Source organism: Lithobates pipiens, unplaced genomic scaffold (assembly GCF_037356315.1).
Source record: "Lithobates pipiens isolate NorthernLeopardFrog02 unplaced genomic scaffold, aLitPip1_a1.2 Scaffold_19, whole genome shotgun sequence".
Lineage (NCBI taxonomy): Eukaryota > Metazoa > Chordata > Amphibia > Anura > Ranidae > Lithobates > Lithobates pipiens.
In genome coordinates this window covers 467,981,098-467,994,132 of record NW_027507764.1, presented here as the reverse complement: position 1 = coordinate 467,994,132, position 13,035 = coordinate 467,981,098, and positions in this window count along the sequence as shown.

Genomic DNA, 13,035 nt, shown 5'->3' with positions numbered 1-13,035 from the left:
TTAGAAATGTCATTTTGCTGCGGCTGTGTTCTACACATCACACAGATGTGCCACTTTACAGGCAGACCAACGGGACGCTGAAACTTTTTGCCTTTTCGCATGTTCTGGTGTGAACTCGTCCCTAATTGCAGCTTACCATTTCTTAGATATATTGGCTGCATTCATTTTACTTTTTCTGGTGTTTGTTTTTATTTTATTTTTTTTAATTCTCTGGTGATTCAGCCAGTTAGTCTGTTTTTCAAATGACCAAGCTCTCCAGCAGAGTGAGTTAGAGTGTTGGAGTTAGAATCAGATAGAGAGGAGACCAACCATTTTAACACTAGCAAGAGTGCTTTACAATGATCAGCATTTATTTAAAACCTTTATCTCAAAAGGAAAGGCAAGGTTGGTGTTACCACTTATAAGGTATTATCTGGAGTTTGGCTTTAATTTTTGTGTATTTAAATCTGCTAGTACATCTGAAACTCCTCAACCTAAAATGACAATGCTGTTGCCCAAAAGTGGCCCCTGTGCTCATTCATCCAGACTGGGGACCTTCCATTACAGGAGGTGTGTTACTGACCAGAACACCAGGTAAAAACAAAAGGAAAACGCCTAAGAAAAGAACTGATAAAGGAATAAAGCACCTAGACCCAGATGGTTTATACCCAAGGGTTCTCAAAGAGCTGAACTCTGTTATATCAAAGCTATTGTTTCTCGTTTCTAGACACGCTTTGATGACTGCCAAGGTACTGCCAGACTGGTGTAAGACCAATGTGGTGCCTATATTTAAATGGGTAACAAAGTCTTTAGAAATAAACTAACCTGTCTATAGTTATTTGGTAAAGTCGGGAAGATAGTTTAATAAACAACCATATAGAAGAGTTTTTGCTAGAAAATATTTTAAGCAATAGTCTGCATAGATTCACAAAAGACTGAAGTTGTCAAACAAATCTGATTTCTTTTTATGAGGAGGTAAGCAAAAAACTTGGACTAAGGAGTGGCTGTGGATTTGGTATACTTGAATTTTGCCAAAGTGTTTGACACGGGTCCCCACATATGGCTGATGTGTAAATTAAAGTCTACAGGTTTGGAAAATTCAGTTTGAAAATGGATAAAAAAAACTGGCTAAAAACCATATTCCTAGAGTAGTGGTTAATGATTCTTACTCTGAATGGTAATGATATACCCCAAGCTTCAGTGTTTGGACTCAGAATATCATCAAAAAGATATATTTATGATGTCACACTCTAATCGGCTAATTAATGCAAAGCACCTCTGCCCAGTGGTGTTGCTAAGGGGATTACGGGTGACCAGCCCGCATTGGGTGACACTGGGCCGCCGCTAAACACTATACTGTATTGCTTGTAATGGAGCAAGCAGGGCACTCAGCCATGTGGGGGAGACTGCCTGTAACACTTCTCAACTAAGCTCGGGGCCAGAGCTACCACTAGGCAGCAGCCTAGGGCACCTGGTTGCTGGTTATACTACCGAACACCAGGCAGCCATCTATGACATGTGGGAAGCCGTGCCCCTGCTTTGACACTGTGTAACACATGCCCACTGTACAGTCCAGCACTCCCGGGCCTCGCCGCTCTAATGCGTTTCCACTGCAGAACCCATCTCTACATTGTAAAGTAACTGGGGCCACTCTGCAAGCGCCCCACAGCTGCATGCTTCTGCGGTGTCCATGGGGTTCAAGCAGATGGTGAGAAAGCAACACAACGCTGTCTCCCTTAACCCCTTGTTTGCTGTACTGCACAAGGTTGCAGGGCAGGTGCTATAACACATCTTAACTATGGGGTTTTCCCACTCCCCAAAATGCAAATGTAAATGAACCCTTACTGTTCTGAGCCCCCTATAAGGCTTCTTTGACACTGTTGTGCTGCAGTTTACCTGCCCCTCGGGGGCAGCGCAGTGCATCTGCAACTTTTTAGGGTTAACTGCACTTTGCCAGAGACTTCTATTATATCCTGCAGGTGTGGTGCACTTTCTGAAAGTGCATCAAAATTCCTGCATTCAGAAAGTGCACCAAACCTGCAGGTTATAATAGAAGACTATGGCTAAGAGCAGCAATCCCGTAAGAAAGCTCCAGGTACATTGCACTGCACCCGTGGCGTGGGTAAACCGCAGCACATCAATGTGAAAGCATCCCTATATTATACCCAGTGTATTACTTCACACTGACCTGAGGATCTCTTCTTTCCTGCTGCTGGCACCACTCTGAAGACCGCTAGCCGGGATATGAGGTAGCGTGCAGTTGGTATCACTCCGCATGGGACAGGAGCCAGCACTACAGAGGAGGCATCACCTTGTGCGGCTCTTGCTTTCTACTACAGTTCCAACTTTACAAGTAATTCCTCTCCAGTCGCCTGCCAGTGATCTACTGGTTGCTGACTCCCCCATAGATGAAAAGGAAAATTAGGCATACACTGATTAGGCCTGTTATTCTTGGTTAAAATGGCCTTGCTGCTGGCCAATTTTACACTGCTTTATCCTCTGCAGTGTTTTAATTCTATGTTTAAAGGCCCTAGCCTGTGATTTTTTTTTTTTTTTTTTTTTTGTCTCTAGTGAATTTGGGCCTAACCTTACATCAGCTGCAGCCTCATGGGTTCATAGGTTATCAATGCCCCTAACAGTCAGGTGTATGTGAACAGAATAGAATGTTAAAATCTATGTATGGCCCTGGGTCCCTCATGTTCCTCGGCAAGTCATAGCTGAGAAGACCCGAGCCAGTGAAAAAAAATGAAGATACAATGATGCCAATGAGCTTTTCCCATTGCTTTAACTGTTTGTGGACCAGCCGCTGCAGTTTTACTGCAGCAGGCTGGCTCCACTGCGCAAAATCACGTTATTGTACATGATCTCCTGAGGCTTGGCTAGCGGGCGTGCATGCCCATCCACGAGCTCCGTGAGTCCGACAGCGGGTCCCGCGGACTAGATGTCCGTGGGGGTATACCCACGATCGCCTCACGGAGAGGAATAACGGGGGAAATGCCTCTCTCCATTCTGCCTAGTGACAGTGTCACTGATCGGCTCTCCCTGTGATCGGGAGCGCTGATCAGTGATGTGTCACACACAGCCCAGCCCCCTCCACAGTTAGAATCACTCCCTAAGGCACACTTAACCATTACAGCGCCACCTAGTGTTAACCCCCTTCACTGCCAGTCATAATTTACACAGTAATCAGAGCATTTTTAATCACACTGATCGATGTATAAATGTGAATGGTCCCAAAATAGTGCCATAAGTGTCCGATGTGTCCGCCATAATGTCGTAGTCACAATAAAAATCGCTGATTGCCGCCATTACTAGTGAAAAAATTAAAATAATAAAAATGCCATAAAACTATCCCCTATTTTGTAGACGCTATAACTTTTGTGCAAACCAATCAATAAATGCTTATTGTGATTTTTTTAACCAAAAAACTGTAGAAGAATACGTATCAGCCTAAACTGAGGGAAAAAAAAATGTTTTTTTATATATTTTTTAGGGAGATTTATTATAGCAAAAAGTTAAAAATAATGCGTTTTTTTCAAAATTGTTGCTCTTTTTATGTTCATAGTGCAAAACATAAAAACCGCAGAGGTGATCAAATACCACCAAAAGAAAGCTCTATTTGTGGGGAAAAAAGGACGTCAATATTGTTTGGGAGCCACGTCGAACGACCACGCAATTGTCAGTTAAAGCGATGCAGTGCCGAATCGCAAAAGGTGCTCTGGTCTTTGGGCAGCCAAATTCTCCGGGTCTGAAGTGGTTAAAAGGAATATCATGGTGTAGTGGAATGGGTGGGCATAGACATTTCCATTTTCAGGTTGTTCGTTATTGTGTTATAAATTAGGTGTGAGAGTGAACTGTGTTAATTGGTTATAATTATTCATACTTAAAACTATTATCTATTATACTTTATTCATTTTATTTGAAATCACAGGTAGCACAATATCCATCCAACGGTTGCCCTATAGTATGTCTAGACCAAAGAACAAAAATGTAATACATAGCTTACCGGTCCTTAAATTTTCTCCAAGTACAGACAAATTCCTGTTGATCCTGCCAGAAATCCAGTGTGGTCTAGTAACTTCCTCTGTACTTAACTGATACCTTAACCCAGCAATTCTCAACTTTTTTTAGTCAAAAGCACACTTTAAAAATGAAGGACAATCTTGAGGCACCCCATTCTAAAATTTAAAAACTATTCTTACATAATGCAGAAACATCCACGCATGTAGGACACCCAACATTAGTGGCAAACTGGTACTAACTAGTATTCCAATGTTTCTCTTCTCCCTCAGTTTTTCCCAATTACTCAGCTAATGTGACCCCAATGCTAATGGAGAGGGGCAGGAGAGAGGCAAACAAGGATGCTATGCAGGCGACTGACATCTTCCTTATCAACTGATTATGCCAATGGTCGTTAGGACTCCGGCAGCTAGAAGGTTGTAATGGTGCACAATGAAAACCTGTAGCTTTGTGTAACTAAAAGGTAGGCTTCATCCACCTGCTGGCTTGTATATGCATTTTGGACAAATTTTTGAAATTTTTCCAAGGCACCCCTGAAGAATCCTCAAGCCCCCCTGGTTTCAAAAACGCTGCTTTAAACAATCCCTAGAACTATTACAGACTGTCAAAGACACTCATTAGAAATCTGACAACTTATCCGTCCAACAAATGGTGAAAAGATTTATGTACCTGTACTAGGATATACAGGACTCACTACCAATACTTAAGGGAACAAAGGAGGAAGGGGGTATCACATCCTATGAATAGAAACCTTAAAAAGAGATGGACCTTGGACTTAGTACCCCATATACACCAATACATAAAAAATATAAGCACCTCCTTTTCTGGAAAATGCTTTCTTGATAATAATAAAAAAAGCACATTTTCAATCGTTTGTTTTTGGCATCATTATCAGATTTTGACTTGTCTATGCGTCTATGCTTTATGCCTAGTATACATGGCCTGAAATTCAGGAAACATAAAAACTGGCCAACATTTGGCCTGTGTGTATGTCAACCGGTCCGACAGAGGCTGGCAGTTTGGCTGACTTCTGTCAGACGAGCATGCTGGAAAACCAGCAGCTGACTGGCCAATGGCTGAGAGTGCTGACCGGAGTCTTCTGGCGGGGGACGGGCCATGCCCCTGTCAGAACACAACAGCTCAACGGGAGTCGGAGCCGCTGTAATAACAGTCCGACGTTAATTCAGCGGCTCCGACTGGGTTGAACAAAAAAAAACTATTAGTATGTACCAGGCTTTACTGTTAGGATCAGCAGTGGAAACAATGGAAAACAAAGCCTGAAACAAAAAAACAGCCACCACATCTGAGATCTGGTAAGGTACAATATGTAAAATGTTTGTTGTTAGCATACACTTTAAATGAGTCTTAGCAGCATTTTTCTGTCACTGGTATCCAAGTGCCATTTTATCACTCATGACTATAGAGTGCTGTATGCATATCACTGCCTTTTCCACAGTTACCTATTGTTAGATATTGTTTCTTCGCTGTTCTCTGATCTTACAGCCTTCTGGGCTATTGAATAGAGGAAACAGACCTGTTTGCCTTGTCAGTCAATAGGATTTGACCTGTTTTGGACAGCAGTGAGGGTTCTTAGAACTTTAATCTGGCACACTCCCAGAAGGTTTCCTGTAAATTTGTATGGTCACTTACATTAAGGCAGAGGCTTGCTTTTCTCAATAGAGGTGGAATATTCATGTACATTACTGTAAAATATTGATTGCTCTACTCCTGAGGGGATTTTGCCCAGCTGTTGGTTCAGCTTTAACTAACAAGCTTTGCTCAGCTGCCGTCCGGGCAACAGTTTGGGGATAGAATTGTTTATGTGATGTATTGTCCATCTGTAAAATCAACTTTTTCAACAGATATCCTTCTAAAGGTTCATGATTGTGAAACAGTCTTTTGGACAGATTTAGTTGATCATCCTCTTGACATGTGGAGTGTGGTTGTGGTGAGAGAGGACTAATATAGAATAAGACTTTAAAGGGAAGTCCCAGTCCTCCTCATGAACTTTCAATGATGTACAGCTGACACTGAATTGTTTCCTAGGAGTCTTCCAGGTAGATTGTGGTGGTATTGGGTATCCATAAGCTTTGCTCCAGTAAGGTAAGTGGATCTGTGAAGTTAGTGGAGCAGAGAGTGTCACATGTCCAGGACACTCTGTAGAGTGCTCACTGCTGTAATGCTGTACGGTCAAGCACCGGCTGAGCCTCCGTCTGGTATCATGGGGAGGCATTTTAGATTAATTCCTTCTCTGAATCAGAGCATCTACAGGTCTCTTGTTAGCATGGGGACCCACTGGGGATCGAAGGTCTGTTCTTCCTCTCCCCGGGTCAAATTCAACCTTCACTTCCTGTGGAGCACTCATGCTGATGGCAGGTCTGAACAGTAATTGGGTAGCCCCTAATATAACTGTTCCCCCAGCCCTCCGTAGTACTTCTCAGCCCTCCTTCTACCAACAAAACCTCTCTTCCCCTCTACAGATGCCCCATTCCATTATTGTGTCCGCTTACATATCCCCTCAGCCCTCATATCCCCCTGAAGAATGCTGCAGAACCCCTATCCCTTTATAGTGCCCTCAAGTCTGCCGCCGAGGTCCTCAACCTGCTACAGAGCCTCCATTGCCCCAGCCAACTTCAGAGGCCTCAGCACCACATTGGCTACCAGCCTCCCTCAGAGGCATTTCTTCCTCCTACTGAGCACTGGCACTTGGGTGTCCTTTCTTACACTGAACACCGACATTGAGTTGTTCTTCTTTTTTCTCACCTTCAACACAGGGACTTTTTTACTACTATTGACTACGAATGCTGGTGTATTTTTTTCCTCTCGCTGCCATATGGCATTATCCCTCCTATTTGCTACTGACCAAGGGACTTTTTTCTTCCTAATATGAACTGCTGACATCAGGGAATATTTTTATCCTACTAACCACCAATGCTGTGACATTTTTTCTTCTTTCTTCCTACTAACGCTGAGCCATTTTTTCTCTTTCTGACCACCAAGGCTGAGGCATTTTTGCCTTCCACTGGTGCCAGGTATTCTTTTCTCTCCTACTGACACTGGAGCATTTTATTCTACCCACTGATGTTGGGGTACTTTTTTCCTCCCACTGACCACTAATAAGGCATTTTTTCCACCCACTGATCACTGCAGCATTTTTCTTACTTCTGATCACTGGCGAGGTATTATTTCTTTCTATTGAACACTGATGCTTGGGCATTTATTTATTTTACTGACTATCAATGTGGGGGCATTTCTTCTTTCTTCCTACTGATGTTTTTCTTTTCTGCTTTTTCTGTCTCCTCTTGGTTTGAAAGAATATACTGTGCTCAGTGAGTTCCATGAATATATGTAGTTGGCAGGCCCGTGAAATATTTTGCTAGGAAACTTGTGATTTCTAGTTACAACTCTGTAACACAGATCTTCTATAGTGATACATCTATCTTATTAGAGCACCATAATAAGCAGCATTGCAGAAACTGATTGAGTGATAATCAGCCTGCACAGTGCACAGCATTAATCATTTTAAATTGATAAGATGAAACAACAGCAAATACACTCAATGCAAACATGTCACACTTTGTTAGGATATTGTAATATTGTGAATGTCATTACTTTCTAAGCTGATCATGGTTAGTTACCCATGTACACTCTAGTCCAGTAATGAACCTTGCCATCCCATATGTTTTGGAACTACATATCCCATGATGCTCAACTACACTCCAGAGTGCATGAGCATCAAAGGAAACCTTGTTTCAAAACATCTGGGGTGCCAAGGTTCACCATCACTGCTCTAGTCGTACAGGTGTTAGGGCTATGGCGGTGGGATAGAGAGTTGTTTGCAGGCAGTCCCACTGCCAGCGAAATGATTAATGATTGGCCAATGTTATGAACTCAGCCGGATTGTGTTCCTTTCCAAGAATCCCAAAGACCATTAGGAGACTTTTATCCAACATCAGTCTTAAGACCCGTACACAGGGTCAGAAAATACCGCTTTCGATGTGATCGCACAATAATCTGATCGTAAGTACACAGCTTTCGAGAGTAGATCACGACAGTTCATCCGATATTATCAGATTGGACAAGCATGTAAATCTTTCTCATATGATACCAGATCGTACGATTTTTGTTTAATCAGTACAGTTGTCATTCGAAAATACAATACAAATACACTACAACACATTACATCACTGCCAAATTTAAATTCTGTTGTACAAAATTTTTTGTAACTTTAGTAAACGCTTAATTTTCGATATGAGATTAGCATGCAAAAAAAATATGGCCGATCAGTCGTCCAATAATGTCATCGTGTGTACCAGGCATTAGGTTTAAGGATCATTTACCAGTCACATTTAAAGGAAAAGAGTTGCACTGATACCGATAATCGTATCGGTATCAGTGCCGATATGGAGCATTTGCACGTGTACTTGTACTTGTGCAAATGCTCCGATACCTAATCCGATACCTGGGCAACCTCTGAGATGATTGGTGCGGTGGTGGGGGAGTTACAAGCACCGATCTCCCTGTGTGGCTTTCAGTAAAGCAGCTGACAGCTGCTTCTCCTCCTCTCCTTCCTGCGGCTTTCAGCTGCTTTGCTGAAAGCCACACAGAGAGATTGGTAATTGTAACTGCCCCCACTGCCGCACTGATCACCCCCAACCCGTATCCTCCTTCATCTCCCCGGATCCTCCGTGTCCTCCTCTGATCCTCCTCCGGTCCCCTTCCCTGTCCTCCTTTGGTCCCCTACCATGTCCTCCTCTGGTCCCCCTCCGTGTTCTCCTTTGGTCCCCCTTCGCATCCTCCTTTGGTCCCCCTCCGTGTCCTCCTCCGCAGTGGCATCACTAGGGGGTGACTTTTGGGGCTATAGCCCTGAATCTGGGGCTCATAGCCCAGAGTCTCTGCAGGGGTCCCCAAGGCAAGGGGAGGCTCTCTGGGGATCCTGATGCAAGACTTTATTTACTACGCTGCTATGGGCTCTAGCCCCAGATCTTTTGTAGATCTAGCAATGCCCCTGTTCCTCCGGGTCCCCCTCCATGCTCCCTTGGTCCTCCTCCGGTCCCCCCCTTTCCCACATCTGTCAGGATGGAGAGTGGAGGAAGGACCCGGTAAATTACATATTTGATCACTGAGTCTGTCCATTTATAACTGAGCATCGATGTTTCAGTTTATGAATGAACAGGAGCCTCTGTCTCCTGTCCATTCATCTTCAGTGCAGCTGAGGCTGTAGATAAAGGAACTGGGGAATCTGTGTCCTTATTTCCTTTCCCTGTCACAAAGGGGAAATGTCAGGGGTCTGTTTAGACCCCTGATATCTTACCAAAGCCCCCCCAACAGGGCTGCTAAAAATTAAAAAAAGAAAGAATTGTAATAAATATTTAAATGTTAAATTGTAAAAAAAGCACTGACACCCCCCCCCCCCCCCAAAAAAAAGAAAGTATTGTAAAAAATATATATATCAGCGGTTTATATCGGAGGACAGGTCTAATCAACCATCTAATGAGCCCTAAAGCTCATTCACACCAGTGTGACATATAGTAACACACAGGGCTTTTTTTCAGCAGGAACGTGGGGAACGCAGTTCCGTCACCCCCAGCAATGAATGTATGTAATGGCAAGGATTGCTGGGGTATGCTGGAGGGTCTATTGATGTTCGCTGCTGGGAGATCTATTTTTGTGTGGAGGTCTATTGTTGCTAGTGGGGGGGGGTCTTATGTTTCTGGGGGGGGGGTCAATTGTTTCTGGGAGGGATCTACTCTTGAGGGAGAGTTCTACTGTTGCTGACTCCTAGAGGGTCTATTGATGCAGTCTGCTGGGACATCTATTGTTGCTGGGGGGGTATTTTTTTGTGGGGGGTCATCTATTGTTGTGTGGGGATCTATTTTTGCTGGGGTGAGGTCTATCATTGCTGGGGGGGTCTACTGTTGCTGGGATGGGTCTACTGTTGCTCACTGCAGGGGATCTATTTTACTGTCTTTCTTGTTACCATTAACAAATTCCATGAAAATGACTTAGCAGCAAAAAGTATACTGGGTTTTGTATTCTCTAAAAGGGGCCATACTAGGAGGTTGGTAGGAGGTGGAACCAAGGAACGGTGCTTAGAGGCGGATTGGGAGCAGAAACAAAGGGTGAAGGTCAGAGTTCCTGCACCTATTCTCTGAGAAGAAAAGCCCTGGTAACACGTTATGTGCATTGGGGCACTGCTGTGCCCTTCACTGTGGATGGCACTCCAAAGTGGACATGCGTGGCAATGCACCCCAGTGAAGCACAACACACGATGTCTTTTGATTTGTGCAGCACTGAAAAGAAATTTTCAGCCAGACTCTCAAACACTGAGATGCGTTTTGTCATATTAATTTTGAATGCGCTCTTTCACTTGACACTCTGCAAGGTACAATGCATGGCAATGGGTGTGCTGCAGTGAATGAATGGGCCCTTTGAGTCATTTCAGTGGTGTATTTAGGTTTTGTGCTGCCCTAGGCCTGACTAAACTCGTGTGCCCCCTAATTTAAATATGACCCACCCCTTCTGTCATGGCCACACCTCTTCATGCTATTGTCACTAGCAGTAATCACTGTGTTCTCCTGGCAGGGATGCCTCCCCGCGCTCCCCAGCCTGGTGAACATATTAGCTCCACAGTCAGTATTGATAGGAGAATTTACCAATTATTTTTGGGTTGCAGGAAAGAAAATTGCATACTCTACGACCTGCTTAAGGGTGCTTTCACACCAGGTGCAGTGAGACTGTATTTTGTGGCTATTCCCACGGATCCCCACAGCCCCACAGCAACCCTCAACACAAGACAAGGAAAAATGACGGCCTGCACTGCAGTGGTGTGCAGGCGTTGTGCACGGAAAAAGTACTGCATGCCGTACTTTTTTCCAGCGCAGCACGGGTCACCGTATGGCAGCCGATAGAACTCTATACATGTGACAATTAAATAAAGTTTGTTTGCAAAAAAAAAAAAAAGGAACAGTGCAGTGCACTGGTATAAGTGCATCAACACTGCGCTGACCCTGCTGGACCTCACCACACACGTTGCAACACAGCGACTGGTGTGAGTGGACCCTAAGCTTTTGCTTGTTTCAAGTAGGTTTTCCATACCTATGCAAGTCTCCTTGAATGCAAAATCTGCATGAAGCACAGGTAAATGTAGATCAGAAGGAGGTCAAATGCACCTGTCGATGAATTCTGAGGGATCACTGAAACATCTCTAACTGATGTCAGAACAAATGCCAGTGCAAAATGATAACAAAGACACTTCCAGTGGTGGAAGAGCTCATATATTCACCATCTAAAATACCCCTAAATTATATCACATTGGGCCAGCAGATAGGTTGGGCTAAACACATATTTGTGGATTATTGGACATATAATGGTGATCTGACCACATAGGTATCGCTCATGGCTGTCTGTGCCACTTAACCCAGGAGGAACACTGGGAATGGGGACCTTGCCCAACTAATGTTCCATTTGATGGTGATCATATGACATTCACAAACCAGTTTCATAGTCAAAAAATTTGTACTAAGTCAGACAAAAAATGACCCCAAATTATGTCAACACACAGACTGAAAGATCTTGAATCCATGTTTAATTACAATACATTTTGCCAAATAAAACAGGATTAACTGGCATAAAGATGTTCCTGTAGAGAAAACCTAAGACAAGTATAAGGCTGACCACAGGTCAACCTGTATTTGTAGGAGGAGTCTGGCCGCATAAAGCCTGCCCTCCTTTGCCTCCTCCCCTGGTGGTCGTATGCTCACGCTCATTCCCTTTTCTGTTACTTTTACTTTCCATTTATTTCATACTTGGGTATGCCCCCTTTTAGGCATACTGACTATGTGACCCCAGCACACCTCAGGTCAATGTTCTCTGTTTCTCTTTTCCTTTCCTATACTATTCATAGATAAGACTCGGAGTATAAATCAGCATGTTGCAAAAACCATGAGCAAAACAAGTATATGTTCCAGCTTTACATTTCACCCAGAAGACTACAAAAGCCCGGTATTTTCATTACACCAACACCAGAGCTCTCAGGATTAAACCCTATCAATTCCAGGACAACAGGTAGGATCCATTGGTGCTCAAAGGAGGACTCACAAGGAAATAATCCCGTAATCACTTTATATATGTCTTCAAAATTATCAAGCAGGAAGGAAACCACCTAAATGTCATCTTCAGAGTTGTCAGTAAGAATGCAAAGGAAAAACCCTCTGCTGCCATACCTGGCGGCTTGCCTCCTCTCTTCTACACGCTATTGACACAGAGAGCCCTGGGAGGAAGTTACATTATAATAACTTCCTCCGAAAGATGCTGCTGAGGAGGGTAGGTGAAGCACTAGGCCGTTAAGTCCTGCCAGTGCCACATTTACTAGTATTGTTGTCTGCCAGTTGTATTAAGTGCGGTCTCTGGACTGTTCAAATACCAGGCCAGTCACTGGCCTCCAGCCGGTATTATCATACCGGCAGTATTGCAGCCTCTTTATGGGGACGCCAGACCAATTTGCCTCCTGGACCCTGCCCTCCGGCCCATTCCGCCCCATAAGACTGGCGCTACACTAAAAGTGTAGCGCAAGCTGGCGGGACTCTTTTTTTTGCGCAGGAGCTGGGAAAGGCTGCTTTTTTCATACGGGGGGTATTTTTTTTCCTCCCCCTGCAAAGAGACGCCCTAGGCCTGGACCGTGTTGGCCTAGGCCAGTGATGGCAAACCTTGGCACCCCAAATGTCTTGGAGCTACATTTTCCATGATGCTCATGCACTTTCCAGAGTATTTGAGCATCATGGGAAATGTAGTTTCAAAAAATTTGGGGTGCCAAGGTTCGCCATCACTGGCCTAGACCAAGATACAGTTTTGAGTCAATTAACACAGCAATTTTAATGGGTCTTATCAGGCAGATTTTATGCAACTGATAGACAGTGTAAGGGTCTGTATTCATGGGCTTTTGTTAACTTCAAGCTGGTTTTTCGTTCCCTTACTATCCAGGAAGTTCAGCTTTTAAAGCAGTACTTAAATTACACTATTTCTCACTGTGAACAA